Raw genomic sequence first — 14,497 nt, 5'->3', positions numbered from 1 at the left:
TCTTAATCATAATCATATATTGCATTTTCCACCTGAATTTGGATCACATCCGACATCGGGAAACCTCCGTTTAGGGCTTCGATGTCGACGTCGTCGCTCAGTAACGTCTCTACGCTGTAGTCCTTCACCTCAAACTGAAGCTATCAGTCCAAAATTATGCAGACTTCTCGTAGGGTTTATGGTATCGTGCATGCGCGTAACAAAGAACTAAAAATCTTCGTTCGTTCACACGCAGTGATAGATATAACTTGTATGCCAAATATTATCATTATTGTTTTGTTTTTATTGTTGTTGATGAGTCAGGCAAAACATGCTTATTCAGAAGCCTTGCCCCGCAAGAGAGAGAGAGAGAGAGAGAGAGAGAGAGAACAAGAGAGAAATTAAAAGAGGAGAGAAAGGGATAAAAAGAAGAGGAAGAAGAAAAAGAAGGAAAAAAAGGGAGGAAAGAATTAAGAGATCGGGGGCGAGAGGGCCTTGCCCCTCCCTCCTCCTCCGCTTAGAGAGAGAGAGAGAAAAGAAAGAGAGAGAGAGAGAGAGAAAGAGAGAAGGGAATTGGAAAGAGAAGAGAAAGAGATAGAAAGAAGAGGAAGAAGAAAAGAAAAGGGGGAAAGTATTAAGAGATCGGGAAATGGAAAGAATAAAAAGGGGGGAGAAGGAGATCGGGGCCGAGCGGGCCTTGCCCCCCCCCCTCCTCCGCTAAGAGAGAGAGAAAGAGAGAAAGAGAGAGAGAGAGAGAGAGAAGGAAGAGAAGGAAATGGAAAGAATAAAAAGGGGGGAGAAGGAGATCGGGGCCGAGCGGGCCTTGCCCCCCCCCCCCCCCGGCCGCTAAGAGAGAGAGAAAGAGAGAGAGAGAGAGAGGGAGAAGGAAGAGAAGGGAAATGGAAAGAAGAAAAAAGGGGAGAGAAGGAGATCAAGAGATCGGGAGCCGGGCGGGCCTTGCCCCCCCCCCCCCCCCCCCCCGCAAAAAGAGAGAAAGAAGGAAAAGAAGAGAAATGGAAAGAGGAGAGAACGGGAAAGAAAGAAGAGAACAAGAAGAAGAAAAAAAGGGGGCAAGAAGGAGGTCCTTGGGGCGAGAGGGCCTTCCCCCTCCCGCCCCCCCCCCTCCCGCAAGAAGAAAGAGAGTAGGAAAAGAAGAGAAATGGAAAGAGGAGATAACGGGGATGGAAGAAGAGGAAGAAGAAAAGAAAAGGAGGAAAGAATTAAGAGATCGGGGGGCGAGAGGGCCTTGCCCCTCCCCCCTCCCCCCCCCTTTCGCAAGAAGAGAGAGAAAGAAAGAGAGAGAGAAGGAAAAGAAGAGAAATGGAAAGAGGAGAGAACGGGAAAGAAAGAAGAGAACAAGAAGAAGAAAAAAGGGGGCAAGAAGGAGGTCCTTGGGGCGAGAGGGCCTTCCCCCTCCCGCCTCCCCCCCCCCCTCCCGCAAGAAGACAGAGAGTAGGAAAAGAAGAGAAATGGAAAGAGGAGAGAACGGGGGGCGGAAGGGCCTTGCCCCTCCTCCGCTAAGAGAGAGAGAAAGAAAGAGAGAGAGAAGGAAAAGAAGAGAAATGGAAAGAGGAGAGAACGGGGGGCGGAAGGGCCTTGCCCCTCCTCCGCTAAGAGAGAGAGAAAGAAAGAGAGAGAGAAGGAAAAGAAGAGAAATGGAAAGAGGAGAGAACGGGAAAGAAAGAAGAGAACGAGAAGAAAAAAAAAGGGGGGCAAGAAGGAGGTCCTTGGGGCGAGAGGGCCTTCCCCCTCCCGCCTCCCCCCCCCTTCCGCAAGAAGAGAGAGAGTAGGAAAAGAAGAGAAATGGAAAGAGAAAGAACGGGGATGAATGAAAAGGAAGAAGAAAAGAAAAGGAGGAAAGAATTGAGAGATCGGGGGGCGGAAGGGCCTTGCCCCTCCCCCTCCTCCGCTAAGAGAGAGAGAAAGAAAGAGAGAGAGAAGGAAAAGAAGAGAAATGGAAAGAGGAGAGAACGGTGAATGAAGAAGAGAACGAGAAGAAAAAATAAGTGGGCAAGAAGGAGGTCCTTGGGGCGAGAGGGCCTTCCCCCTCCCGCCGCAAAAATAGAGAAAGAGAGAAGGAAAAGAAGGGAAATGGAAAGAGCAGAGAAAGGAAGAAAAAAAAGAAGAGGAAGGAGAAAGGAAAAGGGGGAAAGAATTAGGTCCTTGGGGCGAGAGGGCCTTGCCCCTCCAGCTCCCCCCCCCCTCGCAAAAATAGAGAAAGAGAGAAGGAAAAGAAGGGAAATGGAAAGAGCAGAGAAAGGAAGAAAAAAAAGAAGAGGAAGGATAAAAAAAAAGGGGGCAAAAAGGAGGTCCTTGGGGCGAGAGGGCCTTCCCCCTCCCGCCTCCCCCCCCCCCGCAAAAATAGAGAAAGAGAGAAGGAAAAGAAGGGAAATGGAAAGAGCAGAGAAAGGAAGAAAAAAAAAAAGAGGAAGGAGAAAGGAAAAGGGGGAAAGAATTAGGAGATCCGCCCCTAGACATGCGCCAATTAGTGTCCTGCCAGTGTTACAAATAAGGTATCGAAATATGCTCTTCTGACTGTAATTAAACGCCCACCCCTAGACTTTACCCCAATTTACCCCCCCCCCCCCCTACAAACGTTACGCGGGAGGGGCCTGCATGTAACACGTAAGAGTGGTGGGTGGTTTAAAAAAAAAAAAAAAAAAAAAATTGCTACGCCACTGGTTATATCAACAAATACAGATTTGCTCTCGCATTCGAAAACGCCGCCTCTGGTTGTGTTTTTTTTTTTTAATTATTTGTATTGTTATTATTATTTGTATCATTAATTCATGTATTATTGTTGTTATTATTTTTATACTCTGCATTTTCTCGACTATAATAATGATATAATTTCTTTCTTGCTCTCGTTTATTCTTTTATGACTATCTTTCTTTCTTTCTTTCTCTCCCTTCCTTCCTTTCTACCTTTCTTTTTTTCTTTGTTATTCTCCTGGAACGAAGACGAGGTGGAGAAGAAAATCAACTACAAAAATATGAATTATGAAATCTGAAATCACCAAAAAATGATGATAATGTCTAGATAATGACAACACTGACGACGATGATGATGATGATGATGATGGTGTTGATGATTTTGAAGAAGGAGAACAAGAATATAATGATGATGAAGCCGAGAAGAAGATGAAGAAGTAGAAGAATATAATGATGATGATAATGTCGAATAATAATGATAAGCCGTCAATAATGAAGATGAAAAACAAAAAGAAGATCGCGGTGGTAGTGATGGTGATGATGACAGGCGCGGATCCAGGATTTCTTAGGGGGCCCAAATTTAAATTACGTAAAATGGTGACGCTAGGTGTATTTGGCCCTTGGTCTCGTTTAGGGGGCGGCAGAGGCGGCGCTCCCGGAGCCCCACTTTTTCAAGTACCCCCAAAGTGTCCCTCTTTACATAGGAAAAGTGCCCCTTTAACTTTGTAAGAAGTGTCCCTTTATACGTAGGAAAAGTGCCCCTTTATACGTAGGGAAAGTGTCCCTTTTACTTTGACAAGAACCCTATTAATGTTTAAAAGTGCCCCTTCCCCTTTCCACCTCTGATAAGTGCCCGTTTTATTTTTACACGTACCCCTTTCCTTTGACAAGTTCACATTTTCCATTATCCATTTTCCATTATAATAAGTGCCTTTTTTTCTGGGGGGGGGGGGGGTGTTGCGAGAGCCGGGGCAGAAGCATTTCCCACGCCTGTCATATCGAAACATAAAACCCACATCTAGTTCAGAACGTGGGAAGGGGACGTCTTTCTCTCCCACCGGAAGAACATTCAGAGATGTTTAAGTCCATACAGAGCATTATAATGGAGAAGAAAAAAAATCGAAAGAATATGTATATTTAAACCTATAGAGTCGAGGGGCTCCTTCTACATGTTTTGTTACTTCGGGTTACTTTATGTGGGTGTCACCGTCATCATGAACGCTAACTACCCACCCGCGTAGCTAGGATTATATATTGGGGGGAGGGTGGTAATGAGCCCGCGAAGCGTGCGAATCACTTCTAGAGCGAAACGAGCTCCCTAGGGGGTGGGTGTAGGGACCCCTCCTTGTCTTAATTTTCAAAAAATGTTTCTTTGTCTGCTCCTTTTTTTTTTCCTACGTCCTCTTCCTTTTCTATCCTCTCTTTTTTGGCCGGTTTTTTTTGGGGGGGCCGCCCCCACCGCCCCCTCTGCGCCTGTGGTCAGATGAACATATTTTGATACCTTGTCCGCCCCCTGAACCTCAGGGGTTTAAGGCAATAAATTACAGTCAGATAACTAGCATTCAGGGTCCAGCCTTAGGGCCCCTGTTGGGGTCGAGGGTGCGGAAACCCCGGAATCTCAGGGGTTTTAGGCATTTGATTACGGTCAGATGAACATAATTTTATACCTTATTTGTGACACTGGCAGGAAACTGATTGGCGTGAGCTCAAGCGGGCGGAGCCTCCAGAAGCTAAAGGGTATTAGGCGTTTAATTACGGTCAGATGAGCATTTTTGATACCATATTTTGTTGTGACACTGGCAGTTAACTATACTTTCTTTCTTGCTCTCTTTCTTTCTATTTCTCTTTAATATTCTTTTTCAAAAAATTCGGGGGGGGGGGGGGGGGGAGCTGTAAGCTCCTGATCCCCGCCGTTCCGCGGGCCCTGACATGTAGGCATCTCAAGAGGCATATTTCTTGCCTGGTTGTAAATTTAGGAATTTGTCATTTTACAACAAACGCATCAAATCAAAAAGTATAATTTACTAAAAAATGAGAACAAATCTCGGAAAATTATGTCATTTCAGCGTTATGTGTAAACCCAGCGTCATGGAATTAGAAATAAACCACGATTAAATTTCCCCCGAGCCCCCCCCCCCCCCTCTCCCCCGATCTACACTTTGTTGGCGGAAAAATCGCAGCTGATCTCCCTACCTTTCTTCTTTCTCTTGTTTTCTTTCCCTTTCTCTCCTCTTTCCCTTTCCCTTCCCTTCCTTCTCTCTCTTATAGGTTTGCTTGGGGGGGGGGGGGGGGGGAGGCAAGGTCCTATCGGCCCCCACCCTTTTACACACGTTGTTGGCGGGATTAACCGCAAATGATCTATTACACCCTTTTTTTCCTTCTTTTTTTCCCTTCTTTTTTTTCCTTCTTTTTTTTCATTTCTTTTTTTCCCAGGGGGAGGGGCCCGGGCCCCCATGCCCCCCTGAATCCGCCACTGGGGGGAGGGGGCAGGTGGGGAGAGGGCAGGGAGTGGGGGGGGGGCGGTCGCCCTCCAATCAAAGTGTGGGAGGGGGGGCAAAACGCATTTTCGCCCCCCGGAAAAACTCAGCAGTAAAGCAGTAAAAATGGTTTGTATTTTTTGACCAAAAAGAAATTAGAAAATAATAAAAACCTTAATTGAATCACATTAAAATTATATTCCATTCAAAGAAAATTAAACATGATTTTAATTTCCTAAACATTACGCATTCCACTATATTTATCAATTTAGCAAATAGTGCACATATTGTGAGAGGATGGGAACATGACGAAAACTCTCCATTAGAGACAAATCAGTTAATTAGACTTTAGTTTGGGCTTAAGCACTTTCTGAGTCATTATCATTAAGTACACAAGACCCTTCCCCCCTTCGGCTGGTGAACTTATCCTCTGTCAATACAAGACTTTTAAGGACTTAATCCCTGTATCAACAGAGCTTTGGCACAGTTAGGCGAGCTGTTGTTGTTGTTTTAGTTTATAGGCGTTTGTCATTCAGAAGTGAATATTTACGCCTTGAGACTTGAGCGTTGGGTTAGTCTAGAATTCAGACGATTGGTTTCAGAATGGACCTACCCTGTAAAGTATACCACCAGCTGGCAACTTTGGAACTCAATGTCGAACAACAAGTGTAAACAGCATATTTACAATACGCTGCATTCCGAAAGAAAAAAATGAATGAAGGAAAAAAATGTCAATATCAACGGCGCTTAAGATAGATAGTGGGGGAGAGAGAAGCGAAAACAGTTAAATTTAGCTGATGACACCGACTTTTATGATAAAAAGTAAGCCAACGGAAAGAAACAAATGAATGAAGAAAATGAATGCCTTTTTATAAGAAGAAAAAAAAAATAATAATACAGTGGGCCGGGAAATAGTGAGGGGAGTGTAACAATAGACATTAATTGAAAGTCTTTATATATCTATCTTTATATATCTATCTATCTATCTATCTATATAAACAAATATATAGTTATTTGATTATTTGATTATTCGATGTCGGCTGATTAACTTTTAGTCTTACTGGCGTACAGATGCTCCCCCTAAATAAAATCAAACTTGGTTTATTTCTAATTTGGTAACAGTGATTTATCCAAGATGAGCTGAAATTACATGATTGTTTCGGGATTCTTTTTCTCACTTTTTTGAAATTTATACTTGTTTATTGTTAGAAAAAGGCAAATTCCAAAATGTACAGTCATGCAAAAAAAGGGCTTACGTAGAAGCATACATGTCAGGGCCCGCGGAACAGCGGGGCTCAAGCTCTCCCCCCCCCCCCACTCTTCAAAAAAAGTATGTTAAATAGAAAGAAAGAAAGGGGGCCCCTGGTGCTCATCTGACCGTTTCTTAATGCTCAAACCCCCTGAGCTTCTGGGGGCTCAGCTCCTAGACCCCACGCCAAAGTACGCTATGCTCTACCTGATCGTGTAAACTTTAGCTCCCCCTCTCCCCACTTTGTAAAACGTTCCGCGGGGCCTGCATGTAAATTGTAAGAGTGGTGGTGATGCAGATTTTTGTTCCGCCCCCGCCCCCACAAAATTCTTTTGCTCATTACACATTAAAACGATATTGACAACTACAGCATTTCCCCTCCATATCCCGGCGGTCGCCCAACCCCCCCCCCCCCCCAAAAAAAAAAAAGAGAGAGAGAGGAGAGAAAATAAGTAGACATAGGAAGAAAAAGGAACAGACAAAGAAACATTTTGAAAATTCAGTCAAGGATTAAGAGTCGAAAACGAAACACAACGAATCGTCTTCTTTCTCTAATAATTTAATGAAATTTCAAAGCTTTCGCGCTTTGCGCGGGTGGGGGGAGGAACTGAAAAACAATTTAGCTCCTGGACACGGGTTTATAGGGTTAAATTTGTAGTCATTAAGACATTGGCATTAATATATTTTTCGGTAATTGGTGACTAGTTTCATCGGTAATCGTTGGCCTCTACACCCCCCCCCCCTACTGAAAAAGGTCTAGCGACGCCCCTGGGTGGGGAGGGGGGGGGGGGCTTGAGGTGGAGGGGAGCAAGAGGAGAAAATAAACAACAAACATAATAATTACGAAATCTGAAATTACCAGAAAATGATGATGATGTCTGGATAATGACAACGATGACGAAATGATTATGATAATGGTGTTAATGATGATACATGTATGAAGAAGGTGATGATGGAAATAATGAAGGAGAAGAGGAAAAGAGGAAAAGAAGATGATGATGAAAATAATGATGAAGAAGAAGAGGAAGAAGAAGGAGCTGGAGGATAAGAAGAAGAAAATTATATTATTATGTTATAATGATATTATTATTATTATTATTGCCATCATCATCATCATCATCATCATCATATATAAATTGTTTGAGTAATCTTTGAGATCTTTCTTGAGTGTGTGGTGGCTCTGAAAAGAGCCGTTGGGTTTGTTCTTCTACACTGGGTAGAGGTCCCTGGCGATTTGCGTCCAGAGATGGTAGAAGGCAGATCCTTCCCCGAACCGCTGGGCCCACATGAACTCTGCAAGGTAGTCCGCAATCATGTCCCGGTTGGTCGGCCCTCTTCCCGCCTTGAATTTGTCTTTGGCCCGTGACCACATGGCCTCTACTCGATTGGTGCACACACCCGTGTTGGGATCCACGAAGTGGAGGGTGTGGTTCACGGTACCGTGCTGGTACCCAGCTGCCAGGTTGGGTAGCTGATTGTAGGCAGCCCACATGTCAGTCCACACGATGGATCCCGGTGCCACCCACTGCTCAATAATGGGTAGCAATGTGGCTGCGTCCCGCCTGTCCACTCGGACTAAGAATCCTCTCTTTCTGGCCTGTTCATAGCCACCAAGTACCCATAAATTCTCTCTGTAATGCCCCACATGGTTCTTGCGGCGGCAAAACAAGGACTCGTCGATTTCCACGACGACTCCAGGGCCACCGATCTGTTCGGGGTGATTGGTAAAGTAGCTGACTGCAACATCCCTCAGGAATTGTTTCCAGTCCACAACCGTGTGGCTGGAGATCCCCAACTCCTTCTCCATGTTGAGTTGTGATAAACCCCTGGCCGACCCGGCGCTCGACGCCCACTCGTAGGACAGGCCGATCACCTGCCACAACTCGAGATGTGACATCTCGAAGAAGCTGCCCTTTCGGATGTTGACGACCTTCCTACATTGGTTGTAAGAGCATCTCCAGGTTATGCTGTCGATAGCCCTGTTTCTAACCTGATCATGGCATGCAGCTCCGCAGTCGGGGCATACCATGTCTCTGGCTAGGAGGCCATATCGTCGGCACCATGCGATGGTAGCGGCCCTGTCGTACTTGAATCTTGCCCCAATCTCAGTAAGGGAGATGGAGTCAAATTCATCTTGGACAGGCAAAGGTTGAGGTTGAGCAGCAGCCATGGTTATAGATAATATTGCTCGACGAACAAACTGGCAAAGAACTCAGAATCTCGGCTATATATACACCATATCCTGAAGACTGATGCATTCGTTTATTTCAAAAATGTAATACACTTACCTTGCTGATTCCGAACCATAACATCGGTCTCTTTGATTAAAAGGAAGTTTACTGTTCGAAAGAGTTCCAGACTTGTTATTGTTGTTGTTGAGATTAATTTTCGTTCCCATCGTAATTGGATGATTTTCGCCAGGCGATCAGTTTCCTTTGATTTAAAGACGCCGCATCAGTGGTCAGGAAGAGGGTACGATTCTCACCAAATTCAGCGTCGTCATCGCCAAATGTGTTACATTTCTCGTTCGACAGGTTCCCACGGGTACAGAGGCGGTACGAGTCCAGGACTTAATTAAACATTATCAAAATGTTCTTCTCTGTGTATTATAATGATTCATCTACCTATTTATGTAACTTTTTTATTTTTCTACCTATCTGTTTGTCTGTCAATCAATCTATTAATCTATCAATCAACCTATCTGTCCATTAATTTCTCTCTTCGTCTGCTTCTTTAGGTATATATCTATCTATCTGTCTATCAATCTATCTTTCTATATATATATATATATATACTGTATATATATATATATATTCATCTATTCATATGTTTATTTATTCCTTTATTTAGATAGTTATTTGCCTATCTATCTGTTTATCTATCCATCCAACTGTTTATTGATTTATTTTTAACTGGCAGCAGGCTTGCAGCGCAATAGTCTTCAATTCTTCATAGGTCGAGAGAATTACTCCAAAGTCCCCATAATATCAAGTTGATCATTGATGTATAAAATGTATTTCAATGTTGATAGACGTGATATTAAAGAAGCTCTCCCTTTTATGACAATAAGTTAAAATAATGATTATTTTAGATGTTCCCACGATGAGACATACCATGTTTTACATTATCGGAGAGAAAATTTAAATATTTGAAATTGAATATATGATAAAACACGTACAAGGAAAAGTGAGTGTGTGACATCATCGGCTCACTCATTACTGCCACTGTTATGCTTGTTGGTTTTGACATGTTTATTCAAATCAACCTGATATTAGCGTGGACTTGGCCTTTAATATTGCTTACCTGATCCATGAGGTTTTCGTTTAACGGGTACTCATTGGCTTTAACTCTCGAGGCATATCCGATTAATATCCGATAAATAAGAATAATAATTATTATGTAAGAAAAATAATATAAAATATTAAATAACAAATTTATATTACATAACATTAACGGGGGCACCTCGCAATTCGAAAGGACCATTATTCATAAGGAACGCTATTCATAACATGAGAGTGGGGTCCCTATTCATAATACTGGAAAAGGGTCGCTATTTATAATACGGGATGAGGGTTGCTACTCGTAAAAAAAAGTTAAATATTAAGCAATAAATAAAATGATGATAAGAAAGCAAAATGGTGGATACTGAACACCCCGACGGCTGTGGCGTAGGCGGGGGCGCCACATGGCCCCAAATATTTGTAGAAAACATTTATCGAAAACATACATTTGTGTACAAATAAAGAAAAAAAATGAGGACCCCAATAATATACGCGACCTATCTCTCCCCCCCCCCCCCCCCCCCCCCTACCCCTACCCCGATCAATGCGACCACGCTGCGACCTCCGGCCCACCCTCCCCGTAGTATTTTTCATAAGTACATACATTTACCGACAACTTTCATCCAAGTAGTTCATAGATGGCGTATAGCCTCTGTGTGTTTCACAGTTGGGTGGGGGGGGGGGGGGTCGGTGTCGCTGTAGCAGCGTTGCCATCAAGGGGCTGATCTATCACGCCTCACCCTCATCATCAAAGGAAGGAATCGACAGAGAGGGGGTTGAAAGGACTCAAGTTATATACCATATTCAAGCTTTTCGTAAATATAGGAAATTGCACGATATATTTTCGATATAGCCTAAGTAACGAATTTAGATGTTAAGATTTTAAGCCAAATGAGATACGATTTTTTTTTGACCGTAAGTCATTATGCGAACCGTGGCGTCCCCTGTATTATGTCTTTTTAAAAGTATATGTGACTTGTTAGCTTTGATAATTATATAGAGACATCCCCATAATCTAGCTAATATACTTCACCCTCTCCAGTGGTTGTCTTATCCAGACTACGACTCATTATCATAGCCTTTTAGAAACTAGTAATAGTTTATACGGCAATAATGTTTTGTAGAAAGGAGCTTTCAGTAGGACTTCTGGACCTAAAAAATATATAACCTTAGCCATATCCAGGCACTCAGAAGCTCTTCAGCCAATGAAGAGTTTCAGTTTTTTTCTTTTTTCCATGAATTATCATACCTCAGGATCCTAGTAATCATATTAATTAATCTAAAAAGGACAATAAATGTTTGGTTCATATTCGGATTGCATTACCTCTTTGGGCGCTACCAAACTTTTACGTCACCACAGGAGGGAAATAAACTTTTAAAATAAGACAAATTTTCGGGGCCGTGTGACGCCCCTACTGTGGGGGTGTACCCCTTCCAATATTTCCCTTTGTCGAGTGGATACGTCGCCGGACTGTCGGTCGTAAGGCCGCGGTTCGAGTCCCGCCGCGGCACTAATGTCCTTTGGCAAGACATTGATCTACATTTGCCACACTCAACCCAGGTGATGAAAATGGGTACCTGGTATGAATTAATTCCTTGAAATGCTGGAGCGCTGTATAAACGGCAGCTATAGGCTAAAGCCGGGGTAATAATAAATGCGCCTCGGAATAGAATTATCTAGGTAGACGGAGCTATAGAAATGCATATTATTATTGTTATTGCTTATTTAATTTTACGAATAGCGACCCTCATTCCGTATTCTGAGTAGCGGTAGCGGTCCTTATGATATGAGTAATGACCCTCAATGTGAATTATGAATAGCGACCCTCATCTCACATAATGTTGTTGGTTATATTGATGGCGTTCAGTCAGATTTGACTATTTACGCCTAGATTATTTCTAAGTCGTGTCATCATAATCTCACATAATGAATAGCTGTCATTATGAATAACGGTCTTTATTTCTTTATGAACAGTGAACCCCTTTTCGTTTTATGAACAGCGGTCCTACAGGTATGGGAAGTTCCGCGTTATGAATAGCGGTTCTTTTGCACAGCGAGCAGACCCCACATTAACTGCGTAGGACTTTTTTGTGAATTTATGCATGCTAACCATGAGCAAAAAATATTAATTATGTCAACCAGCATTAGGAGCAATTTCTCTATAAAAATATTTTTAAAAAAGACGACTATAATAGAAGCACACAACAAAAATCTTCTCACTGATTGTTCTATAGGAGTGCACATGTCTACACGTGAAACTTATTTTTATTCAATAGTCAAGCATATTCTTTTTTCGTTTGACCAATCACTGACGTCTGTTTACAGAAATCCATCGATGATTGGGTTGATGTTTGATGAATATCCCTGACTTCGGGATGACATGCGTATCATATCATTCAAGTTACTTATACTTTGATCTTTCCGACAATTATTTAAAACTGAAACCTCTGTTCTTCCCAGTATGACTCTTGATGGGAAATATTAATGATTGACCCATTTTCAACGAGGTCAGGGATAGGCCAAACATAAATGGGTCGATATCCATCAAAGTTCTCATCGCTGGTACCTCCTTCTCTAACTCCTCCCTCGACTTTCATTACCTTCAACCTCATCATTATCAGCATTTAAATTTAGTTTCTCATTTTTCATCTTCTTATTCCCCTTTTCCTACTTCTGATGCTTCTTCTGTTTCTTCATCTTCATCTTCGTCATCATCATCATCCAGGCGCAGATCCAGGGGGCCGAGGCCTCCCCCCCCCCTCGCCAAAAAATAGATAGAAAGAGAAAAAGAAAAGAAGGGAAAGGGAAAGAGGAGAGCAAGGGAAAGAAAGAAGAGGAAGAAGAAAAGAAAAGGGGGGAAAACAAGGATAGTGGGGGTCGAAAGGCCCTTGCGTATCCCCCCCCCTCGCCACTAAAAAATGAGAGAAGGAAGGGAAAGGGAAGGGAAGTGAGAAGAAGAAAAAAAAAAGAAAAAAGAAGATAAGAGGGAGAAGACAGGCCTGGAGGAAAATGGAAAAAGTTCAGTTGCGATATATCTTTTTATAAGGAAATGTTGTTGCATATTTCTAATATCATAATATATATACATTGAGTGTATCTAAATAACCACCAAGGAATGAACATAATATTTAGATTACCTGTTCATGACACTGTTAATAAATATCATGAATGAATCAAAACAATGTTTAGACAAATAATATTTCCCACTTTTTTTTAACAGATAACGGAAATTAAAATTCCAGCATCTCTTCAAAATATTCATGTTTTTCCAATAAACTTTAGCATGGATATTATTTTTTTTTTTGCAGGCAGAAAGAACGCAAAAATTATCTTGCATTAGCATGTAAGTGTATCATAATACGCCATTATTAATATTGTTTTTATTACATCTTGAAAAATAGTATGCCTTCAAGCTTTTTGCACTTTTTTGTGTATTTGTATGAAAGAAAGCGTTGTGAACTTATGATGTACATGATGCAATTTCAGGTGCTCTTTTTTGTTAAATGCCTTGTCGAATACTCTTTTATTTTTGTTCAATCTTTTATACAGTAATAAAATTATGTTGTTTTTAATCATGTCAACTACATCCTTTCTAAACTTGATCACAGATGGGGCACGCACGGCAAGGCACTAGCAGGCGCCGGAAGCAGTTTGGGATTTTGGATGGGGGGGGGGGGGGGCAGAAGAAAACTATGCACCACCACCACTCTAACATAGAGTACATGCAGGCCCCGAGGAACATTTTTTAAAGTGGAATATTAACGATCAGATAGAGCGTAGCGAGCGAAGCGAGTGGAGCGTAAATTTGCGTAGGTCCAGAGACCCGGCGGGGGGGGGGGGGGGGGGGGGGGGGGGTGGTCAAAGGATGGAGCCCTCGGAAGCTTAGGGGTTTTAGGCATTCAATTACGGTCACATCAGATGAGGATCCAGGGGCCTTAGGGCCCTTGGTGGGGTCCAGAGGTGGTCCTCTCGGGTGGGGGGGGGGGGCAGGGGGGCACAGTGCTCCCACTTTTTCAAGCACCCGAAAAGTGCCCCTTTTTACATAGGAATAGTGCCCCTTCCCCTTTTCAACTCTGATAAGTGCCCCTTTTATTTGGACGCGTGCCCCTATTCCTTCGACAAGTTCCCATTAACCTTTGCAATAGGGGTCCATGTTCCATTCTCATAAGTGCCCTTTTTACTCTCTAGTAAGTGCCTCTAGTTAGGTACGAGAAGTGCCTCTTTTCACTTTTGATAAATGCTCCCTTTACCTTAGATAATTGTCCTATTTAAATTTGAGAGATACGTGCCTCTTTTCCTTGGACAAATGCCCCTTTTTCCTTTGTAAGAAGTGCCCCTTCCCATTTTAATAACTACACGTATTTCAACTAGGATAAGCGCACCTCATATTTTCACATGTGCCCTTTTTCCTTTTTAATAAGTGCCCCTTTTCCTAATGATAAGTGCCCCATTAAAAAGACACCCTACCCCTACTAATAACTGCCCCTTCTCTGGTAAATGAACCATTTCAGGTACGAGAAGTTACTCCTTTTCACCTTAGATAAGTGACCCTTCACCTCCGATAAATGCCTCTTTAAAATCGGATCGGTGCCCATTTTATTTCATAACTAATGCACCTTTTCCTTTATTACAAGTGCCCCTTTTTCATTCACATCAGTGCCCCTTTTCATATCTGGACATTACCCCTTTTCAGGTACGATAAGTGCCTCTTTTCACCTCTGATAATTTTCCTCTTAACAATATATAATAATATCTTAGAAATGCCACTATCAAAATCTGATGGGGGCCCCTTTTCCGTC

At 42.6% G+C, this 14,497-nt stretch overlaps 1 protein-coding gene across 1 annotated transcript in view; it reads left to right on the top strand.

Annotated features, from left to right (window-relative positions):
* LOC578937 (proteasome assembly chaperone 1) overlaps nt 1–14,497 on the top strand; it is a 29,703-nt gene that overhangs the window by 1,297 nt on the left and 13,909 nt on the right. The window lies entirely within an intron of this gene.

This window comes from Strongylocentrotus purpuratus, unplaced genomic scaffold (assembly GCF_000002235.5).
Source record: "Strongylocentrotus purpuratus isolate Spur 01 unplaced genomic scaffold, Spur_5.0 spur5_scaffold_21, whole genome shotgun sequence".
NCBI lineage: Eukaryota > Metazoa > Echinodermata > Echinoidea > Camarodonta > Strongylocentrotidae > Strongylocentrotus > Strongylocentrotus purpuratus.
The sequence above is the reverse complement of the archived record's forward strand: the minus strand, read 5'-3'. Positions and strand labels throughout refer to the sequence as shown.